At 47.6% G+C, this 17,444-nt stretch overlaps 1 protein-coding gene across 1 annotated transcript in view; it reads left to right on the forward strand.

Moving 5' to 3' along the window:
* Window positions 1–17,444, forward strand: part of TMEM132C (transmembrane protein 132C) — a 119,481-nt gene that overhangs the window by 13,610 nt on the left and 88,427 nt on the right. The window lies entirely within an intron of this gene.

Raw genomic sequence — 17,444 nt, forward strand, 5'->3', positions numbered from 1 at the left:
CCTTATGAAGGGCCCCCTCCTGGTGCCTGGTGTTGGCAGTGCCCCCGGGAGAGCGACTCTCTCCGAGGTCTGGCACTTGCTGCAAAGTCTGTGCGCAGTAAGGATGACCACTCCACAATGGAGTAAGTGGTGATCAAAAGCCACCCCCTGGGGATTCTACACTGGCTTCTAGAATGCTCTGTCTTCCAACATGCAGCCAAGCCCCTGTTTGTGGAACATGAAAGGAGAAGCCACAAAACACCAAAGAGCCCCCATAATTGAGTCATAATGAATGTGAGATAATTAATCTCTGTCATCTTCAAAGGCGCTGACAACTTTACGGTGCTGCGTGTTCCTATATGTCCTTCAATTCCCCCTGATGCTGAGACATTCTCCCTCGTACTGTGAAAGAAGAAAGCAAAGGAGGACGTGTGAGATTGATCCGTAGTCCAATATACATCTTTGGTCAAAATGATTTGCCGTCTCAGCTGTGTGAAGGTGACCCTGTTTTCAACAGGTTGGTGCTTGGTTTTGCCCATGGCCACCATGAAGTCATCGACAATTCCAGAGGAATCAGACTCACGGGGCAGTGGCCGTGGGGAAGGTCTTACCCCTGTCCTGCTGAGGTAGTCCTTACTCCTGGAGCTTCTCAAGTCTCAGAAGTAAGAAGTTCTGCATCCCAGGCCATGAGGGATGCAGACAGACGCGCCAGCCTTGTGGTTGAGTGAGCTGCAGAGAAAGGACGGGTCTCTGTCGGGAAGCGAGGTGTCCGTGAGCCAGCACAAGCTGGGGATCCCGTCTTCAGTAAGTCCAGCGCCTGTGCTGAGACCACACACTGAGGAACACCAAACTTCCTGGATCGTAAGATGCCTATTCTCCCATTCCCATAAGGCATCTAGATTTCTCCATCTCTTTCCTTTCATCATCTATTTTGCAACCATCTATTGAGTGAAATTAATGGCAACTGTGAAAGGAAACAGCGTGGTCGGCCCCGTGAGTAGATTGGCTCTGTGGACTTCTGAATTCTGAGGCCGTCTTTGACCTTGAATTCTTGGACTCTGTCATCGTATCAATCATGGTGCCTGTGCTTTGGGCAGGCTGCTGTAGTTCAGGCACCCCCAGCTGCATTCGGTCCTCACTTAAGAAGTGATGCAATAAGAAATGGCCTTTGTAAAATTAAACATCCTCATAATACCTTTGTACTTTGCCCCTGGGGACTGATTGCACTACTGTTTTCTAAAAATTGGTTCCATAGCTGCAGATATACATGAATACAGAGGCTGCAGAATGCAGAAGTCCAAGGAACTCAGCCAAGAATTAGGACAAACGTCTCCAAATCCAGTGTTGAGTTACCTCTCTCCTGCAGTTGTCGATCACACCCAGAAGGTGCAGCTGTCCTAAGCAAAAGTGAAATCGTGGGATGGGTATTGAGCAGTGTGTGGAATGAGCGGGGCCAGGAGTTCTCTGGGCAGAGCTAGAAAGATGGGGCTCAGAAACAGCCACTGCTGTTGTGACAAGTGACCTCTGCTGTCCCTCCTGCCCTGTGTCCACTTGCTCACTAGTCAGACTCCTTGGGAAAAAGCAGGATTGGCTGAGCTTAGTCCTATGCCCTCCCCTGGCTGTCCTGGGGCTGGGGAGAGAGTATGTGACTCTTGGCCAGTCCCTTAAAATTACTCTCTTACCAAGACTTCATACAACAGGCAAGAGATAATCCCCTCAAAAGAATTTGGTGCCACTAGGGAAGTAAACAGATGATGAGGTCCTAAAACAAATATTTATTAAGGAAGGGGCTACACTTGATGCCTTGATTAGTACATAAGGGATTCTTGCAGAGGATGCTGGTAAGTATTTAACAGCGACTCTCTAGGGAGTGCACAAAAGACAGCCCTTATTTGTAGTGTTTGGCAATTTCTCTGGTGTAAATACTCCTACTATGAACAATTTCAAGTTATCAGCTGGCTCACTGAATTCCTGGAAATTTAACATGCAGCCTTCAGAATCAAGTAAGGATCAGCTTCTACACGTGCCTAGATTCATGACATCATTTGAAGTGCTTCTTTAGAAAAGCATACTAATATAATCCATAAAATAAGGTGTAAGTAGCCTGCTGAATGTCAGTGTTGATAAAAGTCCAGCATTTTTTTTTTTTTTTAGTTATCACCAATGAAAATTGAGTGGAGGCACTGAAGGTTAAGTCACTGTTGGAAAATCACATAGCTAATAGTTGATGGAGCTAAGATTTGAACACTAATGAACTGTTGTTATGTAACTTTTTGCGTCATAAACCACCCTGAAAGTTAGTGGCTTAGAGCAACTATTTCTTTCACTTGCAATTGGTGTCTGTAACGTGACTGTGCTCAGCTGGGTGGTTGTCCTGATGTTGGTCAGGCTCACTCAAGTGGCTGAGCTGGACTGCCAGGCAGCTAGGTGGCTGTGCCTCTAGGGACTTACTGGCTATCATGTGGGATGACAGGGGCCTCATGTATGTTGCATAATCTCACAGGCTAGCCTGGGCTTGTTTACATGAAGTCCCAGGGCTCCAAGAAAAAGAGCAGAGCCAATGACCTAGATTGGGATTAGTACAATATGGCTTTTGTCACCACTTATTTGGGCCACAAGAAATCACAAGACCATCCCATGGTCAAGGAATTGTGGAACAGATCCCACTTCTTCATGGGAGGGTTTTCAAAGTCACATTGCTAAGGGACTTGGGTACAGGGAAGAAAAAACATGCCCATTTTTGTACTCTACCATCGGGATACCCTGAACACAAAATCATACCCTTTGTTTCTCCTTTATGAATCAATTCATAAAAACATTACCTCGTGCATGGGTTGTTAGAATCTGGTGGTTTGAAGAAGTATTTTTTTGGGGGGGTTGTAGTATTTTAAAAGTTAAGAATTTTTATTTAAGAATCAGGTTTTCCATTGTCTCTCTAAAACAGAAGATCTGAAAATTGAGCCCATTTTTCTGCTTCAAGAGCTTGGAGCCTACCAGCGGCTGCTCTGGGGGTGGGGAGGGCTCTCTCTAGCCCTCTGTACCTTGCAGACAAATCTGCCTCACTTATTAAATTGTTTTCCTGATCCCTGGAGGTCTTTATGTTTGCAGTGTCTGTGATAGTGTTTCAGTGTGTAAGTGTTTGATTTCATTAAGTTAATTGGGTTAACCTACTCCACTGCTAAGGAAACAAACACACCAGAAACTTTCTTATTAGTCCATGCTTTGAGTCTGTTTACAGTTGATTAGGGTGACTTCTCCATTTGGACCGAAGCCAAGATAAAACCTCATCCTCGCTTGATGTTATCACGATTGCATTACGGGGGAAGTCATCATAGATTTCCGATATGTAATGTGTGAAGATGCATTCTCATCAGGGCTTTGCTAGGCAGGTTCCAGTGTCACCCACCAGAGTACAAAATCATAATGCTGTAGATAATTCCATTGTCTCGAAAATAGCAGTGATCCTCCGACAGGTGTCTTCTTAGGTATGCAGCATTTCAAGTGAAGGAAGCCACTGCTTCCCCAGGGAAGTGACTAGAAATTTCCCTGTAGAAACTCTTTGCCAGGGGAGGAAATGTTTTTGACACACAGAGGCAGAAATGGGACAACTTAGTGGAAAATTAAATCAAGTTTTATACTCAGTAGATGTCAAGATTTTCCAGGGAAATATTCACAATGTCTATAAAAATTTGAGGATCCCAGCCTACTTATAGAGGTAGTGGGGCCCTGAATTTCACAAGTAAATTGCTAAAAGAAGGTCAGTGGTGTGGAAGGAGTGTCCTGTGCTTTCTGGAGCAGAGCTGGCCAGCGGGACTTAGTATGATGGTGGAAATGGTCCATACCTGTGCCAGCTGCTATCAGTCCACCTACTGCTGTAGGTAGTTACTGAGCACCTGAAACGTGGCTAAAAGGATAGAGGAACTAAATTTTTAATTTTATTTAATATTAATTAATTTTGATTTAAAATGCCACCTGTGGTTCCCGGCTACCATGTTGGATGGCACAGAGCATTCAGAAGACGGACCTTGAACCTCTGGCTTCTGGGTGTTCAGTGTCAAAAATAAATGGTAGAATGAGAACACCTCCTTTTATAGTGTGAGTCACATCCAAGAATAAGCCTGTGAGATCAGGACCCTGTGTTTCCCACCACTGTATCTCCCCAAGCCCCTCAGCAGACGTGGGTCAGCCGTCAATGACTGTTGCATGATGATTAAAGACCAATGAAACGCCCCACATGAAGGTCAATAATTTCTATCCAAAAACATGGTAAGCAGGCCACGGCCCATATACCAAATTTTAGTTACCACTTGGACACACTTCTTTAATTTGCTAATCATGATTTGTTTTAACATGTGTAAGAAAAATACAATGAGCTTACCAAACTATTGATGCCATAGATAGGAACTGAGGCTAAATATTTTTTTTAAAAAAAATGAGTTAAACTAAATTTAGTTTACAGAAAAATGTTATGTAAATAGTGAGATAGTTGGTCCTCAGAGATGGCAAGTATTACAAAGTGGATAAGGAAATGACTGAAATTTAAGAAATAACTGATGTAGATGCTGGTACTTTTTGTGCTCTGGTTATTACAAGTTTTTTTCTTCTTTTTTTTGCTCTCTTTTTTTAACAGATGCACATGCCTTAAAACATAAAATCTTGTCCTTCAAACCTTTGTGCAGCTGAGTGAACTCCTCTTTCTTTTTTTCTTGTTTCGTTTGGCTTCTCTTGTTTTAATTTGGAAGTAAGCCGAACGCATGAATATTCATGATGCTGTTAAACAAGATTTTTATTGAAAACAAAAATGGATCCAAAGTTTTTCGTCTGCGGCCCTCTAGTCAGAGAGTGAAAGCCCCATTGAGGGATGGCCAGCAGAGACCTGGGTCATTCGCTGTTTACTTTTGCTAAAAACGTAGATGTTTGGTTCCTAAGGTATTATCTTCCTGCAGAAAAAAATGCAAAAAAAAAAAAAAAGTATGACATTTCTATATTACCGTTTTCTATTCTTAAGCATCAGAGGAAGACAAGATAAAACGATGAATGAAAAAAGGGAGAAATACGGCTTTTCCTGGTTTTCCTACATTCCAGAGGAAGGAAAGACACAGGCTAAAAATGTGCCTTTGGTTTTTCTCAGGCTCCCTTGGCTTTCTGATTCCTAGAAAATTGATCCTCTTCACCCTTTTTAATTTGTACGCCTCCCCGCCTGCTCCCTGTGGTGGGAAAGAGGCTGAGTATTTGGGGAGGTTCATTAATCAACACGTTATTCCTCTCGCGCATTCGGAGTGCAGGGTACTCATTTTTCAGGAGGCCCCCTTGTTCCTTGGCAGAAAATAAATACACCATCAAAAATGCGCCGCGACACCGACTAGAGTATGAAGGGGGGTGAGCATCGCACTTTGGGGCTGTACAAAAAATATTGATTTGTGAAAAAGAAATTCCCGGGAGAAGCTTTAGAATCAAACAAGTTTCCTCCTGGTCCGTGGGGTGAGCTAGAGACTTAGAACCGCGGGGCGTTAGTGCATCCAACCATCCCTTCCGTCGGTAAATATTTACTGAGCACCTACTAAGCGCAAGCTCTGTGTACCGGGGAGTCCAGAGTGAACAGGACAGACCAAACAAGGAACCTAACGGAGCTTACGTTGTATGGCTAGGTGGGCAATTATCAGGCAATAAAATAAAGTCACTTAAAAATACGGTGATGAGTGCCAAGAACAAAAATTAAACTTTAAGTATTACTTAGCAAGTCTCATATGCAGCAATAGTTTGAAACAGAGAGGGAAGGGAGACAGCAGAAAAGCAGGCGGTTTTCACGCATATACGCATGTGGCCGGGTGCCCACGGATCCACATCTTTAAACAGTGATAATGATGTATTTACTGTTACGATCACCTTCCATTTTTATCGGGTGGCATCAGTTTTCCATGCATGGAGGTAATATAAAGTATTATTTTCTAGTAAACTTTCAAGTTAAAATCAAACTTGAGCACCAAGGCCTTGAACCTTGCCACACCCGTCTTCCGGTCTTTCTGGGCTTTCTGTAGACGGCCACAGAACTAATCCTCTTCCTCTCGCTTCTCCTTCTTATCCTGTAACTGCCCCAGCCCCTGAGGCTCCCACAACACACACACAACCCACCAAAGTCGTCCACTTTTTTCCACGTGCTTCCTCAGGTGCATGGTTCCGGGTCACTCCTGCTTCCAAAGGTCGGATGGTTGTAGATTTTTACCAAAGACACTGCATCATTCCCACCCCTCCCGTCTGACTGCAAGGGGGCCTTGTCACTCCTCCCACCAGGAGTCAGATGTCCCCTTTCCTTAACTCGGGGCTGGCTCAATGGCTTGCTTGGAGCCCGGCACCTCCTACTTCTGTTCTCTTGGAGCCCCAACTGGCACTTCCAGAAGCCCACAGCAAAGGACAGAGCCTCTAGAGCAGGGGTCCCCAACCTATGGTGGGTTGTATAATTATTTTGTTATAGATCACAAAGTAATACTAATAGAAATAAAGTGCACAATAAATGGAATACACTTGAGTCATCCCCAAACCATCCCACCCCATCCGTGGAAAAATTGTCTTCCATGAAAATGGTCACTGGTGCCAAAGCAGTTGGGGACCACTGCTCTAGAGGGGGAAAGACCACAGGGACAAAGAAGCCCAGCAGGCCAGTCTCCCCCACTGAGAGGCCAGACAGGGGGCGAGGCCATCTGAGATCCTGCACCCCAAGTTATAGCTGTGCGAGAGAGCCCAGCCCATGCCACCTGGGACCACTTTGTTTTGCTTATGATTTTGTGGAACAGGGCTTGGCGGGGTAGTTCTCATGGGGGGGTCTCTCCTGGGGCTGCAGAGATGTGAGCTGAGGCTGAAGTTGTCTGAGAGCCCTGCTGGGAAGGATGCCCAGGACGGCACACTGGCACGGCTGGAAGCTCAGCCGGACCGTCAACCGTGCGCACCCTAACTCTAAGGCAGGACAATGAAACCAACAGTCAGCAGGTGTATTCAAGGAGAAGTTCGTGTGCAAACAGATATTCAGCAGCATCCTTCTGGCACCTGCTTGGGTTCTGGTGTCGCTCCTGCCCTGGGTCCTGAGGACAGGTTGTCACAGAGAGATGCTCCAGCCTCCCTGAAGAAGGCAGCTGGCCCTGCCCCTTTTCAAATTGTCCGGGAGGCTTAGAGCAGGTGGAGTTGACTTACCTACGGGCAGTGGTAGAGTGAGGATGCTGCAAACCGATTTCCTTCCTCCTCGAAACTGACCAAATTAAGAGGGAATGGAAGAAACTCGAGGCCATATAACTGAATTTTTTTTATAAGTGCCCTGTGGTTTCTTCCCTTCCCTCTGCCTTTCTACTGCGGCTACAGTGTGTCTGGAAAAAATCTGAAGTTTTGTGACTCCCAACAAGCTGGAGAGAAGATGAGTCTTAGGTGTGATTAGGGCTTGAAGCAAAGGGCTGCTCGGTGAATAAATCATGGCTGTCGCATCCAATTAGTGGCTCTGCAGAGAGTGGGTCTGCACCTCGGTTCCGCCTCTCCCCGCTCCGTGGAGGTGGCTGATTCCGAAGCAGCGGAAGCAAATGTGGGAGGCAGGTGCATGCTTTGTGGTTCAGCCACCTCTGCCCAGTCCAGGATGGACATATGTGTTCCTTACCCACGTGGAGGTTGCATTTTGGTCCCCCAAAATGACCAGGGAGCCAGTGAGAAGGAGAGGTAGGAACGGACTTATTCCTCATGAGAGAAACGAACCTTCTCCCACCGCGACGTTACGTGAATGTGAACATGTTCACCTGACGGTGCCCCCAACCACCTTCTAGACGAAGCCGATTTTCCACCACTGAGTGTTTTAATCAGCAAAGTGGAAATGTGAAGATCTTGCCCTGTGGGTGATGAGTAAACACGACCTCCACTTTATTGGTGTTTGCAGATGGTGGTTGTGCACGCCCAGCCCTGGGTGGTGAAGCCGGAACACGTGGGGCCCGGATGCAGCCATTGGTCCTGCCCTGCGGACTGTCCAGGGGAGCTTGGGGGCTGACCCACCACCCTGGGCCCAGACTGTGGCCCCAGCAGTGGCAGGAGGTCGTTCACTGAATTATCAATTCAGCAAACATGTGTCAGATCTTACACGGAGTGTTTGTAAAACTAAGAAATGCAGTGTCAGTCTTGTGCTCTGGGAGCTCACGTTTCTCCTCCCAGAGGGCAAATACGTCAGCTTTGATCTATTTGCAGCGAATGCTTGGATAATGCCTTAAGGGGGATCTGAGGCCATGCCTGGGTTGGGGGGGAAGGAGGACGGTGATTGTTGATGGCTGCCGTGGACCGGAAGGAGAACGGCTGCTGCAAACCCACACGGCTCTTGCAGGAACTCACTCTCTTAGCTTCAGGTGACAGACTCTTGGCAGTAGACACGCAAGGGCCCAAAGCGTGAGACCCAACGCAGTCTCCAGATAGGTGTGTTTGATTTGCATGGACTGTTCTTTCTTTTCTTCCTTTTATTTTCCTTCTCTCTTTATGGAATGAATAGCTATTCTTATATATTCTTTTTATGTTTCATGTTTTCCTTTATTTTCATTGACATGATGTATATACATTAGGATGCACAAATCCTAATTCTGTGGTCTGATTACTTTGGATGAAGGCATACACCCGTGTAACCCACCCCCACGAAGACGGGAGGGTTTCATCAACCCGAAACATCTGTGCTGCTGTCTCTAGGCAAGCCCACCTGCTCCCTGCTGCAGCGAACGCTGTTCCCATTTCCACTGCACAGATCAGCTTTACCTCCTCTCTAGCAAGTGCAAAGGCCCTGCGGCAGGAACAAGCTTGGCACATCCCAAGGACAGGTGGATGATTGCAGCCAGAGTGCTGAAAGCAAGAGGGAGGGAGGTGTGAGACAAGATTGGAGAAGGAACAGGACCCAGGGAAGCCGTTTGCATTTCATCTCCCCCGTGGGAGGAATTCCTAAGCTCTCTCCTGTGTTCCTGTCCTGTAAATCCAGCCTCACGCTTGGTATTTCCGAGTGGGCATCTGCTGTTCGTATCATGCCACACAGCGATACCACGTTACTTACACCTGTGCAGCCTCAGTAGGTGCAGGCCCCCGGCCCACGAGTCGAGCTAATGCTTGAAGAATGAGTAGATTTCGGCAAGACAGAGAGGACGTTTTCAGGTGAAAGTGAGAAGATGTGCAGAGACTGGAAGGTCGGGGTGTGCACACAGGGCTGGGGCTTGTTGAAAACCCCCGTCCGACTGGGAGTGCACCATGTCCCCATGCAAGCATCAGACACGTTTGCTGATTTGGGAAGAAAGCCCTTCTTGTGAACTGTTTATACCCGCTGCCATCTCCCACTCCGGGTGTGTCTGGGTGGTTTCTCCCTAACGCTGTGTTTGGGGAATGTCACAGACGCCATTGTCATGCAAGCACAGTGGGAGAACAACAGCTGCCAGAGAAGAATCTCCACACCAGCAGGAAATTCATATTCTTAATAAAAACGCCAAACTGTCACGTCTGGTAGAGAGTGCGCGTTACGGAGTTTTCGATGATAACGGCTGTGCTGGCTTGGGCTATTGCTTAAATGATTGAATTAAATTAGTTTAGATTTTTAACGAGGTGGCTAATCAGAGGCTAATTGTTGCGGGTGATTGTGAGCCGACGTAGCTAAGTTTTGTTTTGTTTTGTTTTGTTTTCCATTTGTTGCTGTTGTTCCATGAACTGGAACGAATCTGCTGCAAGTTGGCTTCTAAGCCTCCCGGTATGGAGGGTCAGGTTCGGATTTTGGGTGTTGAGGCTGCGCTGACGAAGGAGGTGGAGACCCAGCTCTGGCATGGGGCCAATGTGGGGTATGTTCCCAAGTTATTTAGCTAAATGCTTTTTAGGTTTCTGAGCAGGACAGAGCCGGGGGTCTAGTTTTCTTACTCAGCTGCTGGTCCTCCGTGTTGGGAGCAAGGCTCCACTCTCCCCAGTATCCGGCTTCTCCACCTGCAAGACAGGCACAAGCATCTCTCCATCTGCCCTGTGTCCGTGTGTCTATCCATTCACTCGTTCCTTCGACAGACATTTGAGGTGTGTCCGTCCTGTGATAGACTGGAATGGTCCCCACCCACGTGAGGTCTACAGTCCGGTGGAGGAGACAGCCATGGATTGGACGGTCACATGAGCACGTGAATCTGTGATAAACACATGATCTGTGATAAGGGGTGCAAGGGAACATTGCCGACGTCACCCGATGGGGAATCTGGCTACACGAGGAGTCTGAGAAGGGCAGGCAGTGTCTGTTGGTGACACGATGTCTGAGTCGGTGCTGCAGGTGGGTGGGTACTGGTGCTCCGTGGACGCATGTTGAGCCAGATGAGGGTGTTAACTGTGCAGAGAGCACGTGGTCCAGACGAAAAGACCAGCCCTGGGGTGGCAAAGATGACAGCGAGTTGGTGGCACAGCTTGAAGCCCTGGTGAGGGGCACGGAGGGAGGATGGGGGGCTTGGCCCTTCCCCTAAGAGCACAGGGAAGCTACTGCAGAGGGACCAAGTTTACATTTTTGAAAAGATCACTCTGACCGTTGCCAGGGGAATCACGTTCCCAAAACGTGCCGCGTGCACCACTGATGTTAGGTGGCACATGAACTGTTTGTATTAGTGTAATTATGTATTTAGTCAAATATGTATTAGAAAAAAGAAGGCACTATCATATAAAATCTGCCATGGCACAGATATTATCGCTTAGGACAAAACCTTTAAAAATTAGTTGAAAAATATTAAGTAATAGAATATGGATCAGGGTTTTAACAAAAATCATGATGGTACTCCAAAACCTCAGTGTGGGAAACATCAGATTTTATTTTTCCCACATTTCCTTCTAGCCTCTAACCATTCCTTAGGTCTCAGAAACACAAAGAATGAAACTCATCCCTCGTAGCAAATATATAGGTCAAACTCATTGAACTGGTAGCAGGGAAGCAAAAGGAGTTTTCTAGGATGTTTTCATGACACGAGGAGATGGGAGTATTTCTCTGTGACTTCTTCCTCTGGTCCCAGCAACTTTACTGTCTAGAGAACATCTCTGGTATCCCAGATAATGACAATACCACTTAAAGCAGGGTTTCTCATTTTTGGTTACACATAGAAATTTATTTTACTTTTTGACTCAGAACTCATATACGAGCGGGAGTGCTTAAAACAATAGCATATAGCATGCATGCTTCTATGTCTATATGTCTGCACATAGTTATGTATGTGTGTATATGCACACACGTGTGTGCATATTTATATCTGAAATAGTTTCACAAAACAGTCTTTACTTTTGCTTTGCATGACACATGAGGCTTCTCTGGTCCCCATCATTCCTCACCAAAGACTGCTTGACACCCACTAACTGGACTCCAAACCCCACAAGGAACTGCTTCTGCTGGCTCCGTGTGTCCCTTGGCTCATGGTGGCGTCACTGCAATCTCTGTCTTCATCTCCACATGTCATGTCTTCTTCTCCCAGTCTCTCCTTTGTGTCTCTCATATGGATACTTGCTGTTGGATTAGGGATTCACCCAGATAATTCAGGATGATCTCATCTTAGGACCCTCAATTTAATTACATCTGCAGAAACCTTTTTTCCAAATAAGGTCACACTCACCGTTTCTGGAATGTGGACATATCTTTTGGGGGTTACCACTCAACCTGCTACAGGTCGCGTAATCTTGAAAACTGCCAGTGCTGTTGACAACAAGTGACTTAACCGAAGTCTCGGGCTCCTGTTACGCTAATCCCTTGCGGTGATGAGTCATTCTGCCATAAAACCCTACAACAGTGGTTCTTAAACACGCCTGAGCCTCTGCCTCTCCCGAAAGGCTTAATCTGTCCAGGGTTAAGACACAGATTGCCGGGTCCCACCTCAGAGTGTCTGATTTGGCAAGTCCAAGGTGGGACCCAGGGATCTGCATTTTTAAGAAATTCCCAGGTGATGCTAATGTTGCTAGTCCAAGAGCCACTTTGAGAACCATGAGTCTAGGGGGGTTTCTCTAGGAGGAAATTCACAAGCCTGCTGGGCCCACCATTTGCTGGTTGCCTGTGTTCCGGGTTATCCTGCACCCCAACTCCCCAAATTGTTGCTCGGGGGTCTCACTGCATTTGGCACACGCTGCGACACTCCAGAAAAGCATCCCGCCTAACGCTGCCATCGGTCCACAGGAGCCCTTTGCCGACTGCCAGATGGAGCCACTTCCAGGGAGACCTGTTTTATTTTGCAGCAAAGCAACAGAACAGCAATCCATACATTCAGATGCATTTTCTTAAGTAAGATTACAGCAACAACCGAGGCAATATTTTGATATTTGTCATAGTAATTAGAGAGCCCGGTGAGAACACTCATTGAAGTCGAGAAAATGCTGACATCCTGGGAGGGGGAAATGACAATATTGCCCGTTTGTCCCACTCTGGGCAAGCCCCAGGTTTTGTTATGAATTCCGGAATTAGGAATATGTCTCTCCTTTGAGCAGCGGTCTGTTGAAATCTTCACAGTGGCAAGCTGCACAAATTGGTACCAAATTGCAAATGTCCACAATAGCAGACCCCTTTCTTGAAAACGGCAGCCTGGTGTAAAACGACGGTTGTTCTGCTTGTGAGCAGCTGCCGGCCCTCCTCCACAATGCATGTCCCCTGTGGAACACTTCCCCGCACAGGACAATGAGGTACCTGGCGACTCCTCCCCTCCAAGCGAGGGGACCCAGCGGCAGGGCCACCCGCAGAAGGAAGCCCGGGGTGAGGGTGTCAGCATGTGGTAGCAATTCTGCAGGGCGGCTGTGGGTAGGAGCACGGCTACGCCTGTTTCCAGAACCGCATGCACAGCTCCGCAGGTGGGAAATCAGGTGACAGCCGGCAGACAAGGGGCTGTTCACGGGATCACAAGACCCCCTCATCCCCTGGGTATATCATTTCTTGGGTATCCAGGAAGTTACCTGCAATTTTTTTTTTCTAATAAAAATGACTCAGGCTTAGACACAAAAGGCCACATATTGTATTATTTCCATTCCGTTTACACATAATACCATTTACATAAAGCAGCTCGAATAGTCAAACCCACAGACCCCCTGAGTCGATGAGTGGTTTCAGGAGAAGACCCGGGAGGGGCTGCTAAGAGGCACAGGGTTTCTTTTTGGGGTGAAGCAAATGTTCTGGAATTAGATAGTGGTGATGGTTGCACAACTGTGTGGCCATATGAACACACACTGAACACACAGAACACGTTCTACTTGCGGGCTGGAGACAGCTGCCAGCCACGTGAGAAATGTTCCTCCCTCACAGCTCTCTCCCGTCACAATCTCCCAGAGCCATTAGGCCTTTTTCTGCCACCTGCTTTTATTCTGCACCGTACAGGTTGTGAGATGTGACAGTCCCCCCATCCTCTTGGTACTGCTGCGTGCACACTGCGTCCTTTCCAAGCACTGCCAGGGAGGATGCCCATTTGGAGGAGTGGATTACAGGGCATGTGAATTACATCAGTAAAAAAGTCATTCAGGCTTATGGTTATACTGAAGACCGTTGTATGGAGGAGGACAAAAAGTAGAAAAAGAAAAAGGAAATAGTGCAGTCAAATTCCATCTGTTTGTCATTTTTTTTCAAGTATTTATCTTAATATTGGGTGAGCATTTACCATGTGTGATGTGAATGTCGTGGGGTCACAGGTGTCAGGACCACACGTGTAACCTCACCAAAGCCACCAGCAGCTCCGACTGATGGAGACCTCAAGCCGCCCATTTCCCAGATGGGGAAGCTGAGGCCCTGCCTGCCCGGAGTGGCTCAGGAGCCTGCAGACATCTCTGCTCCATAGAGCAGTGACTTTTGCTCTGTAACTTTACCCAGGTGATACATCAAGCCACGTTCTGGGCCACAGGATGTGAGTAAGCAACCGAGTGCCTCCTTCCCGCCTGGCGGGCAGCCAAGGGCAGATTTCCCTCTGCCGTGGGTCTCTGATAAGCCCCGAGTTCTCCCTGAGTTACCTGTGACTGGCAGAGGGCCACCAAACAAGGCTCGCGGTTGGATCCGTTTACTTACTTAGAACTAAGACAGCGATGTCTGATGTCTGTGCCGACAAGATATGGACTCAGCACTCCTCCGGGTGGGCATCCTCCCTGGCAGTGCTTGGAAAGGACGCAGTGTGCACGCAGCAGTACCAAGAGGGTTGGGGGGACTGTCACATCTCACAACCTGTACGGTGCAGAATAAAAGCAGGTGGCAGAAAAAGGCCTAATGGCTCTGGGAGATTGTGACGGGAGAGAGCCGTGAGGGAAGAACATTTCTCACGTGGCTTGCAGCTGTCTCCAGCCTGCAACTAGAATGTGTTCTGTCTACGTCATACAATCATATATGTATATATAAAATCCCTCCTGTCTGATCTGATATTGGTGGTGACTGGGAAATGCATTTAGTGTGTGGGGGGAAAAAACCCACAGAATTTGCTAGAATCTCAGTCACACTTTGACCCTTTAGATCTCAGCATCAGAGAGCCCGGAGCCTCTCATGAGCTGCCAGCACAGTCGCTCACGCGGGGGGCTTTGTAGGAAATACTTGGGCCTCAACCCCCAACCTGGAAATTTTTGACCTATGGCAGTGGGGCCCAGGTGACAGCTCTGCAGACTAATGTATTGCACAGCCAGAGTTGAGAAATGTTTGATATTTATATTTGCCAGCCATATTCCCTAGATAAGGAATTTTATGACACTTTCCACATTCTGTAGGACCGAGTCTCAATTACCCACATAAATATTGACAATCCAAGCCTGCGCATAAATTAAACCTCACTTTCACTTGATATTCACTGTGAATATATCACAGTTATTTTTTTTTTTTCTGGCAAAATGAGCTTCCTGCTTATGGTTTACTTAAGTTTAAAGTGAGTTGGTGTATCAGTTAGCTACTGCTGTGTAACAAACCACCCCCCAAAACTCAGTGGCCTAAAACAACATCCACTGATTACTTCTCTCTATTGTGAAGGGCGGCCGGGAGCGGGGATGGGCTGGGTGATTTGGGCTGGGCGGGGGCAGGGAGTTGTGCTAATCTTGTGGCTGATCTTGGCTGGACTCACTCGCACCTCAGTTGGGTAGAGGCATCTTGCACCGTAAATATCTCAGCTTCCTCCTGGGCCAGCAAGCTAGCTTGGCAATGTCCTTCTTTTAGCCACAGCAGGGAATAAAAGAGCCTCCCTGGCATCTTCAAGGCCAAAGCGTGGAAGTGTCAAAGATCATTTGCATCTTGTTCTGTTAGTTAACATTAAGTCTGTGGCTGAGCCAGGAGGTGAGGAATGGGATGCCCCCCCATCCCCAGAAGGGCACTGCAAACCACATTTCAGGGCTACAGGAAGAGATAAAGAATTGATCCAATTAATGTGGTCTCTTGGAGTGGGTAGGCACCATCCTACTGAGACGTCCTTCTAGAACAAAAGTGGGTGTTGGTCCCTCCATGATGGAAGCTGGGACGTGCCCGTGTGTTCCTAACCACAGTTAGAGAATATGATGGCATAGCAAGACAGAGACATTTTCTTATGAAAACTTCCAGCCTCTCCTCGGTCCTACAAGCAAAAATTTGTGAGTAGCTATTTTCAAAGTTGCTACAGTTTGCAAACTCTACCGAAACCCAGACAGGTGAAGCATCCGTCTCCGTGGGAGAAAAGTAGGTCAGTGCATCATTTCCTTTAAAGCCCGTGCCACATGCAGATAGACGCTTAATGAATGCTCATCCGCGATGATTATGACTGCATTTCCATCTTCAATTTAGCCATCAGCTGTTTATTGAAATACACTGATTGTTGTTTTTTTTTTTTTTTTCATTTTTTTTTTTTCAATCTCTAAGCACTTAGGGTTCTTCAACAAAATAAATCATTGTGGAGAACCGGCAAAGCCTCACTTCCGCCTCTTTTAACTTCAGGAAACCAACGGGGCTGGGCGAAGGAGTGAAAGATGAATGACCTCCTTTCGGGGAGGAATTCCACCCCTGGTGTTGGCCCACTGAGCACTGGGAAGTTTTCTTGGCCGAACTCGAATCCCAAACTTTCCTTTTATGCCAGGGGGAGAGTGGAGAGTGTTTAATGCCTACCCATGCTCTGCTTCTGACCGAACTCGTGAAATACTCACTTTGCTCTTGTAAAATGGCACCTGTTCTTATAGCTCTTATAGCATCTTATAGGTCACTGGACGGTGAAAAAACATCTCCCAGCCTTCGAGGACTTCTAATGCCACATTAGTGCCTAAATTCCAGAGTTAAGGCAAGAGCAGATGAGCCTCCTAAGTTATCGGCACACCTGTTGGGCTCGGTGAGGACTGGGGCTCACCTATTGGTCTGATCACGGCTGCCCAGACTCCCCACCTGTGCTGAGAGCTCTCACCCGGGGGGGCTGCCTGTTGGGATTTATGGAACCGTCCTCTCCACCTTGGTGTGGGTTTGTGAGTTTCCACAATAGATGAGGGGCGAGGGGGCCGCACAAGGCTGGGCTGTGACAATGTTGCACAAGGGAAACGCAGTCACCTGGCACTTCAGTTCAGGTGACGTGGCGTATCGGCTGAGAGTAGGGACGGGCAGACTGCGGCCCACGAGCCAAATCTGGCAGGCCACCTGCTTTTGTACAGCCTGTGAGATAAGAATAGTTTTTTATATTTTTAAATCATAGGGGGGAAAAAATAGAAAGAAGAAAATGTGTTGTGACAAGTGCAAATTATCCCCAAACTCACATTTCTGTGTCCATAAATAAAGTTTTATTGGAGCACAGCCACGGTCTTCTGTTTGTATTTTGGCTGCAGCTGCCTTCACGTGCCAGGGGCAAAGCTGAGTAGTCGCGAGAGACCATATGGCCCCAGAATCCAGAACCATCCATGGCCCCAGAAACCAGAACCACCCACGTTCTGGCCCTTGGCAGGAATCGTGTGCTGACCCCAGCTAAGAGCATAGACTCAGGAACCAGACGTCTAGGACCCGGCCCAGCGCTGCTTCTTCTGTGCAGTGTGACCTTGAGCAAGCCTCTTAACTCCACTGAGCCTCAGTTTCCCCACGTTTGTAACGGGAATGATGGCCGTGCTAATCGTATCCGTCTCATGTGAACACTGCGGGAAGCGTTTAGAACAGCTCTCTAGACACATAAAAATGATGGTTTCAGTGATGAGAAAAACTCTGCCGGTAAACACCCCTTACGGGGAAAAAAGTCAAGGTCACCTTTTTGACCTTTCTCCTCGAATTCATGCACAATAGGACCCGCTTTGATATAGCTGGCTTGTCTGGTTATTCTCTTTAGACCTTCCTTGCTGAATCTAAAACCTCTGCATGTCGTAAGCTAAAATAGACGGGAATAAGCCCCAAGTCGTGTGCCAGAAGTCTGAGATAGTGGACGGATGTGTATCAGATACCCCCGCCGCTCCCCAGAGCCACGAGCCAGTGCCCCGGCCCCAGCCCAGAGCGGAGCCGCCCCGTCCGGGAGCGGGTGCGGGCGCGTGGCCGGGCTCACCCCCTCCTG

This window comes from Lemur catta, chromosome 21 (genome assembly GCF_020740605.2).
Source record: "Lemur catta isolate mLemCat1 chromosome 21, mLemCat1.pri, whole genome shotgun sequence".
Lineage (NCBI taxonomy): Eukaryota > Metazoa > Chordata > Mammalia > Primates > Lemuridae > Lemur > Lemur catta.